Source organism: Eurosta solidaginis, chromosome 3 (genome assembly GCF_040869045.1).
Source record: "Eurosta solidaginis isolate ZX-2024a chromosome 3, ASM4086904v1, whole genome shotgun sequence".
Taxonomy (NCBI): domain Eukaryota; kingdom Metazoa; phylum Arthropoda; class Insecta; order Diptera; family Tephritidae; genus Eurosta; species Eurosta solidaginis.
The window spans coordinates 156,541,824-156,555,673 of record NC_090321.1 but is presented as its reverse complement, the minus strand read 5'-3'; the positions used below and the strand labels follow the sequence as shown (position 1 = coordinate 156,555,673).

The 13,850-nt window shown below is 36.6% G+C and overlaps 1 pseudogene; it reads left to right on the top strand.

The window, feature by feature from the left end:
- The first annotated feature begins 8,303 nt into the window (after positions 1-8,303).
- On the top strand, positions 8,304-13,337 carry LOC137244445 (kelch-like protein diablo; annotated as a pseudogene).
- Positions 13,338-13,850: the final 513 nt, after the last annotated feature.

Sequence of the window (13,850 nt, the reverse complement as noted above, 5' to 3'; positions counted from 1 at the left end):
GTGAATTTCGGTGACACTCGTGAGAGCGGCCTCCGGCTTTAGGCCCTTTTAAACTATCTAACATCCCTCGAGCGGGACAAGGTACGCCCAACGCGGGGAACACCCACCCCTGACATGTTTACTTTTCCGTAAAGCAATTTAGTAGGACGGCCTTCAATAAAGCAAAGCATGATGGACATGAATCCTCATGGGCTGCTTATAAAGCGAAAATAAATATATATAAAAAAGCAATCCGGAATGGAAAGCGATCCTCCTGGAGGGATTTCTGCGGCAGGATTGAATCCGCATCCGCGGCCTCCCGGTTAAGGAAGGTGCTATCGAAATCTCCAACTCAGCTAAGTCACGTCCAAAAGCCGGATGGGCACTGGACGGACTCCATCGCTGAAACCATAAACTTGCTAATGGATACGCACTTCCCAGCAAGTACGGGCGTGTCGTCAAGTATTTTCAGCGGAGGGTCACCTAATGATCAGCTGATAGGCGAAATCACAGATGATAAAAGGATAGATTGGGCTTTACAGACCTTCAAGCCCTATAAATCACCGGGGCAGGATGGAATTTTTCCGGCTCAGCTCCAGTATACTGCCGAACTTATAAGGCCCTGGATTAAAGGGATGTTTATAGGTTGTCTTAGGCTCAATTACGTACCAGTATCGTGGAGGGAAGTCAACGTGGTCTTTATCCCCAAGGCAGGGAAACCCTCCCACTCTAAACCAAATGATTATAGGCCTATAAGTTTATCTTCTTTTCTGCTTAAAGCGCTCGAAAGACTTCTAGAGGATCACATCAGGAGGAGGATTGAGCCGTCGCTTCTTTCGCAAGCACAGCATGCCTATACTAAGAGCAGGTCAACTGACACGGCCTTGCACTCACTGGCATCCGCCTTCGAAAGGTCACTAGACCTCAAGGAATACACATTGGTGGCATTTCCATATATAGCGGGTGCCTTCAACAACGTTCTCCTGGAGGTCATCACCTCGGCGTTGACCGATCTGGGGGTGGACGCGTGTCTGGTGGTGTTTATATACAATCTGCTTACGCGTAGGCAGATTAAAACTGAGCTAGGTGGATGCGTGATCCGCAGACCGGTCGGCAGAGGCACTCCGCAGGGAGGTGTTCTCTCTCCGCTACTTTGGGTGGTTACCGTCAACCAACTACTCCGCCTCATGGAATCGGAAGGTCACCAAGTGATCGCGTATGCAGATGACATCTGCGTCACCATGCGGGGGAAATTTCCGCAAACTCTTTGCAACCTAATGGAAGGGGCACTATCCAAAATCTCGCACTGGGCCACAGCCACAGGCTTGGAAGTCAACCCGGATAAAACCGAGCTTGTCCTCTTCACGAGGAGGTATAAGGTACCAAATCTAACACCGCCAAGAATTGGGCGTACGTTTTTAGCGTTTAGCGACCGAGTCAAGTATTTGTGAATAATTCTGGATAGGAAGCTATTATGGAGTGACCATATAGTGGAGCGATGCAAGAAGGCAGCAGCAGCGCTGTTCATCTGCAAGAGGGCAATTGGCACCTCCTGGGGATTCTCCCCCAAGGTGAAATACTGGATTTATACAGCCATTGTGCGCCTGATTCTTCTTTATGGTGCCTTGGTCTGGTGGCCTGCACTACAAAAGGTGCAACGGATTTCGGAGCTCTGCATAACCGGGGCTCTCGGCTCCACTCCATCTGAAGCACTCAACACAATGTTATACCTTCCACCTCTTGACCTGGTGGCGAAGGAAATAGCGGTCATCGCCGCTCTACGCATAAGGGAAACAGGTCTCTGGTCAAATGGATCTAGTGGACACGCAACAATCCTGGGCACGAGCGCCCCAGTCCCAATACCGGTGCGCACTGACTACTGCACGCCAAATAACGTCTTCGTTAAAAATTATAGTATATATATACCATCGCGACAGGGCTGGAATACCAGACAACATACGGTACTGTAGTGTCAAATTGGGTTAATGCTTTTAAGTCTGGCAACTCCCCCTCTAATAAATAAAAAGATGCAACACTCATATTAACACTTGGTATCACTTAAAATGTTAGAGTGGAATGACGCGGAGATTCAACCCCATTGGCTTAATCTCTATACTAGCTATAGCATCATACGATTTTCCCGTTATGCACTTTTGCATACCGGCAAAGCTGCTTTGGAAGCGTCAGCAGTTTTTCAGTATTGAGCGGAGTTTGAAGTAAACCGGCCGACGCGCAAATTAGAAAGAAACCAAAAAGTGAAACTAAATTTGTAATTGGTACAAATAAGGAGGACCAAAAATAAATTGTTAGAATAAAAACCTAAAGACATTAATCGTACGAAAAAACTTAAAAGTGAACCTAAATAAAAAGTTTTTATTGTGCGTTTGTGTGGGCGTGCGTTGGGCTAATTGCCAAAAACGAGTGGCATCGGTATGCCACTTTACATGGCGACCGTGAGCAAAAGAGCCAAATTTATATAAAAATTACAACAAACATATTTTCTGAACGTTTTTTTTTTTCAATAAATACTTGGTCAAAACTTTGAAGGCCAAAAATCGAATGTGTCTAAAAAGATAATCGATTTAATCAATCTTTTTTTTAAGAAATGGATCGAAATCCAGCTCTAGCAGATGCCATCAAACCGGAAAATGCACAAGGGGAATTGGAACGATTAGTCGGGTGCCACGTGCTAATTTCCTACTTACGGTTAAAACATTTTCATACATTTTGCGGCTTAGAACAACATTTGTTATAAAGCCGACGCGTTCGCATTATGAATTGCGTGAAAAATTACAATTACAAAAAATTTTGCAAAATCGACGTTGCATCAAACTACGCCCATTATAAATAATTTAGCCTGCGAAAAATATGAATCAAATAAAATACATCATGTGGAATGCAAATTAAATGTTGAAATATCATCGCACTGTGAACAGCGTGGACAACAGCGTTAGCTATGTTAGAATTAGAAACAGGTATGGGTGAAGATAACAATTGGGATTTTCGCATGCTTTTCAAAGCGATAAACTTTCCTATTTGTACATTTACCCTCAATACAAAATGCTTTTGGAAAAAATAAAAATATATTAAAAATTTAATATTGAATTTCTCGTTCTCTTGAAAAATTTTTTTTGCTAAAATAAAGCTTTTTCTACAGTTTTATGCAAATATTTCTCTAATGCTTTTTTAAATAATGCATTTTTGTAGTTAATCCAATTATTGCCATTTCCAAGTTTTAGAAGTTTCCGTCAGAAAAAGTTTGAAAATAGTTTTCGTAATTTTTGTAAACATTTACAATTTACATTGCACAGATTAAATACTTATAAACATTTAAATTACATTTAAATTTAAATGTATCAAAATTGAATTTACTGAATTTATGATATATCACAGAGAGTTTCTTTGGTCTCTTTTAAAAATATTTTGAGAAATTACTACTGAAATGTAACATATTTTGTGAAAAAAATTAAAAAAAAGTATATATTAATTAAAATACATTAGGCAGTTCAGAGTTTTGTGCATTTACTTCGGTTTTGATGTTGCATTTTTGCCATGATGTTGCTAATGCATAGCCACATAAATTTTTCGCATTTTGGTGTAACAATACTACACCAGTTTGTAAATTCAATGACCATTTGCACAAAATCCTGAACTCCCCTCTTTTCTTAAATATGAATGCCATAAAATGAAATTTTTTCCTTCGTATATGTACATAAACCACATGAATTTAATATGGAAAAAATTTAAATATTTTCATCAACCACAACTTAAACAAAGCGTTTCGTTTGTTGTAGATATTATATATATACATGTTCTCGTGAAACGGTTTGGAAATTTTATTAATAGCGGTGCGTCCGCAATATAAAGAAGATTTTTTTGATAGAAAGCGGTGAGTCCGTGATACAATATACGTCATACTTTCAATATAAAGCGATGTGGTCGTAAACATCGCCGTATATTCGGAAAAATTTTGGGTAGGCTTGTGAAAACAAGTGAGGTTTTTTTATATTTTTTTTCCAATAGTCCGAAAAAAAATATACCAGCCTGTTTCGGTTTTTCACAAAATAAAAGAAAACCGGAACACGCTTGCCTATTTCCTTTTGCAAAGCCCATTCTGGGGGGCGAGAAACCACAGACCAAGTGTCCTTTTAAGACAGCCTGTCCATTGGTTAGCTAGCGGGGCTAACCTAGTGGGGGACAGTCGGTAAGTCCGACTAAGTTCGGCACGGAAGGGGGTAGGCATTTCTCTAGCCTATAATTTAGAGAAAATCCGCAGACCGGATGTTCCTTTGTTTTCAAAAAAAAAAAAAAAACAAATTATATAATTTTCTTAACCAGACTTACCATTTTATAAAATTTATACCAAACGCGACAAATATTAACCGGATTTTCAAATAATACTCGGATTTACAAAATATTTACCTGATTTACAAAATTTTTTCTTTTAAAATAATTTTCAATAAAATTATCCTTTTTAAACCACATGTCCGATTCTGAGGGCAATTCCAGCGATAAATCAAGCTCTAAAGGAAGGTGTTCACTAGCTCGTCAAGAAGATTTTTTAGGATTTAATGACTCAGATATCGCAGAAAATAATAATTCAAATTTTCAGTCAGTAACTAATATTATAAACACTAAGCCTTCAGCAAATTCGTCTAATAATTCAGACGACCTACTAACTAGCACGTCCGATTTTCAGTCAGGAGCTGACTTTTCCAATTCTCACTCTACTTCAAATTCTTCTACTTTGCCTTCAACCAGGCATGCTTAACCAACGAAACGATATCATTTCGTTACGATAATCAACGTTAATAAACGAAACGAAGTCATTTCGTTTCGTTTATTAACGTTAAGATCGTCAAATTAACGAAATGATTTCGTTTCGTTTTCTGCCATATCAAAACGAAATCAAATCGTTTATGTTGATTATTAATTTCAAACTATGCTGGCAAAGCTGATTGATGGCGGAGTCATTAAAGGTGAAAGCATTAGCCAAGCTGATTGCAACTTTTCTCATGAATTTTGACAGTACGAACATTTCTCAGAGTATTTTTGACATTACCACCAACGAATTACACAAACAAATTACATAGTGTTTGTGTGTGTATGTGCGCTCGTTGTTACCACCTTACGGCTTCACCATGGCTATAGCATTGCCAGCACAATTCAAACATAAAGTATCACGTTTTTGTTAACGTTTTTAACGTTAACGAAAGCTTTTCGTTTCGGTTAAAAGCGAGATACAATTTATCTTGATAATTTCTTTATCGATAATATTTCGAAGTGTTTCAACGGAAACGGTGGAAATTTTTTGATAAACGATTAGCTTAACGTTAAGGTGCATCCCTGCCTTCAACAAATAATTCTTCAGATTTACAATCGAATAACAATATTTCAATCATGGCAACCTCAGAACAGAAAAAGGCACTGGCATTAGAATCTTTTATCGACAAAATAAAATTAATTGAAGTCTTCTCAGATGAAAATTTAAATAGCACTTTTATTGCATTTTTGAAATCCAAACTTGAGGGAAAAGCACGCGAAGCACTACCAACCGTAATAAATTCAGTCGATGACATAAAGACTGCCTTGAGAAATAGAATAAAACCCGACAACTCGAAAGTTGTTTCTGGTGAAATCGCGTCTTTACATGTCATCAATAATAACTACTCAGACTTTGCTAAGCGCGTTGAAGAACTATCCGACGCATTGGAACGTTCTTTGATTATTGAAGGTATGACACAAGCCAAGGCACATGAAATGGCCGTAGAGCAAACTGTGAATGTGTGCAGGTTGAACACTCGTTCAGAATTGGTCAAATCCATCCTGGCTTCAAGCACCTTCAGTAATTCAAAAGACGTAGTTGCAAAAATGATTGTTGAACGTAATAATGAAGTTAAAGAAAGATAAGTACTAGCATTCCGTACTCGTGGTAATTGGCAAAGTAGCTTTCGAGGAAATTATAGAGGTAATAATTTCAATAGTAAGTACAACAATCCAAATGCAAGATTCAACAATAAAAATAGAAATAACTACAACAATAATAATTACGTGTACAATAATTCTAATAGAGGTAATAATGACAGATATAGCACTAATAGAAACAATCAGCCTAGTAACAATAATGCTAATAATAATAATAGACGTTAAAATTCGCGAAGTAATGCCAATGTACGCGCTTTAAACTTGAACGACCCTCAGGAGCGAACACTGGGGGATCAGGATCACGATTTAGACAATTAACCGAATCTTCTTCAAAAATATTAAAATCCATCTACTGCTTGAACCTTAATTATTCAGATTTTATTGAACTTCAATGTAGCGATTCATACAAACCATGTACTTTTCTAGTAGATTCTCAAGCAGATATTTCTTTAATCAAAATTTCAAGTTTATCTCAAAATTGTAACTTCAATAGAAACGAAATAACCAACATAACAGGCGTAACACCTGAAACAATTTCAACTTTAGGAACCTTAAAAACCAACTTAATTGCATATAAATTTTTAATACCGCATACTTTACATGTAGTTAACGACGATTTCAATATACCTTCAGACGGAATACTCGGCAAAGACTTTTTAAAATTAAATAAATGCATTATTAATTATGCAAGCGATAGCATAACTATTAATACCGGATTAGATAACGCAAATATACCAATTTTACACGGCACAAGTACCGATTCTTTAGTTATTCCTCCGAGATATGAAGTTTATCGGTTATTTAAATTACCAAAATGCGATAATCCTGTTTTTGTAGACTCGCAAGAAATCTGTAGTGGTGTTTTTACGGCAAAGTGCATTGTTGACACAAATAATCCAGTTCTAAAAATTTTAAATATTACTGACGAAGTAAAACATGTCAACAATTGCAATATCGTAACGGAAGATATCACCAACTTTATACTAACATATGGTACAATGAAAGCCATTAGATCCGATTTAGGGACGGAATACAAAAATGAATTATTCTCGGAATTAACAAAACTTTTAAAAATTAATCATGATTTCTCAACAGCTTATCACCACGAAACTGTTGGTACCGTTGAAAGAGACCATAGTCTTTAACGAATATTTACGTGCATATCTAGATGAAACGTATTCAGATTGGGATACGTATTTGAAATATTTTACATTTTTACATAATACTACAAGTAGTTCAGTTTTCGATAATAAATTTACTCCTTTCGAATTAATATTTGGCAGGGAATCTACAATGCCACATGAATTACAAAACGAACCAATCGATCCGATCTATAATGTAGAAAATTATACAAAAGAGCTAAAATATAGAATGCAAAAATCTCATAAAATGGCAACAAATTTGATTAATAAACATAAAATTAGAAATAAAGAATTATATGATAAAACGGCTAAGCCTTTAGAAATTAAAATCAATGATAGGGTTTTAGTAGAAACAGAACCGAGAAATAAACATAGAAATATATATCAAGGTCCCTACATAATAAAGAATATCGATGGACCAAATGTAAAAATTTTTGATGAAATTAATAAAATTGCAAAAATTGCACACAAAAATCGTATACAAAAAATTAATTATATTGATAGCCGAAAATAATCTTTAAATATAAATCTACTTTAAAAACATGCCAATGAAGGCCAAACTAAACAAACTATTAATGTAAATTTTTAATACGGCCTAATGTACAAAATTTAGACGTTAAATTGAACTACTTAATAAATATATATATTTTACTCAATATAATAATAAGCACACATTATAAAAAATAGTAACGGCTTACTTCAAACTAAAAACATTATTTTTTACATATTTCATTTTCTTATAAATTTAAATAATAGGAATACCTTGCCAAATTCTTCTTTTCTAAAGGGGGATGATGTAGTGTCAAATTGGGTTACTGCTTTTAAGTCTGGCAACTCCCCCTCTAATAAATAAAAAGATGCAACACTCATATTAACACTTGGCATCACTTAAAATGATAGAGTGGAATGACGCGGACATTGTACAGGTCTACAAGTAGGATATGTAGCAGAACGCACATACACAGCCACGCTCACCTGATGAAAATGCTTGTTCTTGTTCGTTTTTTTGTGGATGCTATTTGGCATGATTTGGCACTGTTGTACTTCATAGGTGCAAAAAAAGCGTATTAGCTGCCAAAGAAAACTGCGTAAAAAATGTTGAAATATTGGAATAAAGTTTTTAAAAACTATAATTTATAGTAAATTCTTACAAGAGATATAGTTTGTGTCGAAAATTTCCATGTTTTCTTAAATTTTTTTGATAATTATATAAAATTTGTTTTAAGTTGGCGAAGTAGGAAAAAGCAACCATGTACGAAGAAAAACAATTTCTCTTGTTCTTGCTTGTTTACAATAAAATGTCTTAAAGATATTGATTGTTGTGGATTGTAAATTAAAATAAATGCATTTTGCGAGTTGCACCAAGAAATGCACCGAAATTCGGGAATTTTGCACTGTCCGGCTGGTAATTGACTCAGGCCCTTGTTATGAAGTTACATATCCAACCGGTGCTTCGTACTTTTTAGAGAAGTTAGCGTTTAATGTAAGTAAACAATATATATTTTATTTCATTAAAATTTTTATAGTCTACCGACAAATTTCCAAATAAAGATGCAGTCTTGAAGGAGCTTGAAAAAAATGGAGGTATATGTGATTGTTAAAGTTCACGAGACACTCACTTATGCAGCAAGTATAGATAGCAGAGCTATTGAATCAGCGACAAGATTACTTGCCGATATAACTGTGTCCAATATAAAACTCGTCTATATCGGAAGGGGTGTCAAAATGCCTAGGAACACGAATCTGAAAGCGGAAATTAAAAATTGTATAACTTTCCGGAGATATTTGCAAACAAAATTGCAATTTTCATGTGGTTGGTGTAATTTTGATTATTTTGGGTAGTAGTGCAGTTTACGGTACCCACCCTAAAGTTGGGCCAAGATTTTCGAGTGAGGTATCAAAAGACGCGTATTAATCTCGAGAATAATACTACGAAGGCGGAAAAGAAAAATTGTATCTCTGTCAGGAGATATTTGCAGTTGAAGTTGGCGATTTTAATGTGGTTGTTGTTGTGTTGTACCCACAAAAAAAATTGTGCATCACCGTGCATCACCACACACCCGGACTTGGCATGGCGTAGCCCAGGGTTATTATTTATAAGCGCGGCCGAAGGCCGCCAACGCAGAAAGGTGTTCTGCGCAAAAATACTATGGATCCCACCCCCGGTTTCGGAAGTACCCGCGGGTCTTTTTTCGGTTTTTCGTTAATATCTTTTGAACGGGTAAAAAAAGTTCACTTCCGCTTCCGAATTCTTGATCTAGATGTGAATACGCGTCTTTTGATACCTCACTCAAAAAAAAAAAAGGCCCAGTTTTAGGGTGGGGCCCCTAAACTGCACAATTACCATATATCTTTATGTATAAACCTTATTAACTGCAAGTAGATGTATTTATCAATTAAGTAATTATTTTAAATCTTAATTGGCTCAGAATAGGTAGACCATTTATGCACGTTTGTACAGTCGGCCGTCATACAATGCCAGTGGCACAGATAGGTTTGCTATTGCTCATTTTTTATTGTTTTTGAATAGTAAGTAGATAGGTTTAATGTAGGTAGGGCGGCAATGTCTATTCACAGCTGTTGTGGGCACATTAACACTGCAGCAGCAGCCATGGTGGGCGAGGCAAGGTGTTTGTTTTAGTTTATTTTGGATGCCGTACTTTACAGTTTTGTGCACAGTTTTATGTACTTGAGTATTTTGTACGATCATGCATGTGGAAATGGTGCGATTCGGGATCATTGGATTAAAACTGGAGATGAAGAATTGATGATGAGAATGATGTTGAACCTTCTTCAGCGGTTAAATTTTCAAAAATATTGCAAGGAATCTCGACGATTGTGAGCTTCACTGCAAAATAACAAGCATATTGTGGGATATGAATATGTTTCGTGGCTATCCTTCCTTTAAAAGTGTTAAAAACACGTGTCGTTATCATACTCTTAATTCTCGAAAACTCTTATGGCGTTTTCTTTTCTGAACATAATGTCGCCATATTGCTTCTTCTAAGGCCTCTTGTGAGTTTGTGTGCTCCTTTCACAAAATATGTTCTACTGAATAAGAAAAGGGGTCTCATTACTTACAAACAGAGATATTTTGCCAACTTGCAGGTAACCCAGTTCAAATTTAAGAGTTGTTGTTGTAGCGATAAGGACACACTCTGGCATTGGGGAGTGTTATCGATGTTGATGGTCCTTTGCCGGATGCAGATCGGTACGTTCTGGTAACAAGCACAATAACGGTACTAGTCCGACCATCTAGGGATTTATTTGGTATGCCCGCATGAAACCTAGGCCATACCGCCCACCGACACCCTATATCCATTATGTTTATTAAACAGGATACGCCACGGGTAGGTGAGGTTGACAATTGGGTTTTCTAGAAAAGAACACACCATTAGGTATCTCTTGTTCGCGATCAAAATCGGATTCTCAGGTGTAATAGTGACATTCCCATTATCCGTCAAAGTTTAAGCATGAAACGGGTGCTCATAAAAAATAGGCATATGGTGAGGGATTCAAGGGGTTCATAAGCGCAATACAAAACTTTATAGCTTCTAAGCTTCCACAATTGTGAACCTCACCTACTCGAGGAGAATCCTGTTACAAATATGAATGTGTCATACACATATTTAGCAGGCGAGGCTCTGGCAGGCCCAAGTTCCTCATGGAACTAGGGGATGGGGGACGTTATGGCCTAGAATGTTTAATGTTTTCATATTAATAGTTCCAGAGATGGTCAGGCTTTGTTACCGAAACGTTCCTGTTCTAGATACTGCAAAGGACCACCAACATCGATAACACTCTCCAAAACCTTCTGGGAGTGTCTTTATCGTTAATACAACAACAACAACATGCATACCGTTAAAACAATTTCAAATATATATTCTAATTTTGTTATGATTATTCTAGGTCGAAGTTAATCAATAACTTTTTTGTATTACAGATAGACGCGGTGTGGGGTTGGGCTTCTGCCCCGCTGCGTTTAGCGGCGAACAGGATGGGCGATCCTATGTTGCCTGGCACAGGTGGCAGCGCAGGTGCCTCAACTGGTGCCATTGACCGTCCACCATCACCGGCACGACTATCGCACACCTCCGAAAAACATCCCAAGGTAACATTATCCGAATTGAATATGATACGTCGTCATCGTGAACTATGTGATGTTGTACTAAATGTTGGCGGTCATAAAATATTTGCACATCGTGTCATCCTTTCAGCATGCAGTCCATACTTTCGCGCCATGTTTACTGGCGAATTAGGAGAGTCCAGACAAACCGAAGTAACCATACGAGATTTTGATGAGAATGCTATAAAATTACTTATTGATTTCTGTTATACTGCTCATATCATTGTTGAAGAATCTAATGAGTAAGCGTCGTTGTGGTGTTGGTGTTGCTGTATTAAATGATCTACTATATGATGTTGGCGGACATGATGGTCAAAGTTATTTGAATAGTATTGAACGTTATGATCCACAAACAAAGCAATGGTCTTGTGATGTTGCGCCAACCACATCCTGCCGTACCAGTGTGGGCGTGGCGGTGCTTGATGGATTTTTATATGCAGTTGGCGGACAAGATGGAGTACAATGTTTGAATCATGTTGAACGTTACGATCCTAAAGAGAATAAATGGTCGAAGGTGCATAGTATATGTACACGAAAATTTTAAATGTATGATCTTAATAAAAAATTTTCTTTGAAACAGGTTGCTCCGATGACTACGCGCCGTTTGGGCGTGGCCGTAGCTGTATTGGGCGGCTATCTGTATGCAATCGGTGGCCCTGACGGACAGTGTCCCCTTAACACCGTAGAGCGTTATGATCCCAGGTAAGTTAAATAGAAAAGTTAATCGTGCAATGCCATGTTATACATGTCATGGTATTCTGTTGTTGTATTAACGATAAAGACACTCCCCGAAGGTGCCGGATACAGATCCGGTACGTTCCGGTAACAAAGCACCATAAAAGTACTAGCCCGACCATCTCGGGAACGATGGTATTCTGTCTTATGCTACTATGTTTGCTTATATTTTGCGTGAATATTATCTCATATTTTTACTTAAACTTCAAATTTTTTAGACAAAATAAGTGGTGTGCCGTCAAGCCAATGTCCACCCGTCGCAAACATTTGGGTTGTGCTGTTTTCAATAACTGCATTTATGCAGTGGGTGGACGTGATGATTGCATGGAATTATCTTCAGCAGAACGCTACAATCCCCATACAAATACTTGGAGCCCAATAATATCTATGACTTCGCGTCGCAGTGGCGTAAGTTTGACTAAAATCTAGGAAAAAGTAAGAAAATTAGTATTTACTTATAATTTTTAATTAATTGACCTTTTTTTAGGTTGCATTAGCCGTAGTTAATGGTCAGTTGTATGCAGTTGGCGGCTTTGATGGCTCCGCAATTGTTGTATATGATCCTGAAACAAATCAATGGCGTTTGTGCGGTTGTATGAATTATAGACGTTTAGGTTAGGAGTTGGTGTTATGAGGGCACCACAGACCGAAAATTATATGTGGTAATTTTAATAGCATTTCTTAATGTTTACACAAATGAATAAATAAATTAATAAATCATTTTAGGATACGCAAAGATTCTGTGGTTTGATTAGATGCCGCAGAGAAACGTTATTAAAGCCATAACCATGTCATAAGCAAGCTTAAACTGAAAAAATCGAATCTGAACGAGATGCATTGTTTAATCTGTGATGATGATGATGTGGATTGTATCACATCCCAAAATTCAACTACAAAAAGCGCAGTCGTATATCATGTTATTAAATTCTTAATAAAACACTTCCACATAGTATGAGTTGTTGTGAAGAGCTATATATCCTGTGTAGTGTTATATCAAGTAAAACAAGAATTATTGAACATTTAGTTGCTATTGCAATGCACGGGACTAGACGAAAACTTACTTACATATTTGTAAACGAACCAAATAGGCAAAAACATAAAAATAATATGAATAAAACTTGATAAATCCACAGTAGTTAAAAAAAAGTTTTACATATATGTATGTAATACCATACTACTATATTAAATAAAAAACTCAGATTTTATCAATTATCGCTTTATTTATTATAATTGCTTTTCCACACCACCCAGGAGGTTGCAATTTAGGCGCGTTACCGATTTTTTTTGGGTGTTCGGTTCCCCTGTAGGCCTATTTTCACCCGTATAAATAATATACATAATATTTACATTAATACATAAAAAAAAACAAAACAAAACAAACTAATTGTTTAACAAAAATTGCACATTTCAAGCAAATAAAACTACTTAATAAAAACAAATCAGGTACATAATCCAAAAATGAATATTTACAATATATACAAAATCACCCACAGCGAAACTCTATAAACTTTTCCCGGAAATATCAGAAAGGTGGGGAGAAGGGTGGGGGCTATTGCTAAGAAAAATTTAAGGTTAAGGTTTAGAATTAAAGATTCAAGGTTCGATTCGACAAAAACAATTGTTTAGAATTAAAAGTAAAAAATCCAAGCTCTTTTCAAATGTTTAAATAAATATATAAAAAAATACGATTCTATTAAATTATTTCTCACAAAACTTCTGACTAACGCAGACAGACCCCAGACTGAAAGCTGGAATTAATTGCGTTTTAAAACATCAAATTCTCTATTTTTTAAATTTGGCTCATTAGCCTTTTTATTAAAATAGTTTACTAAAAGTATGTTCTAATTCTAATAAAAACTATTTTAATTACGTCTGGGTTGCAATTTTCGCAACAAAAATAAGGCTCAACATCCATCATCTTCTCAAATAGTATTTGGGAAAAT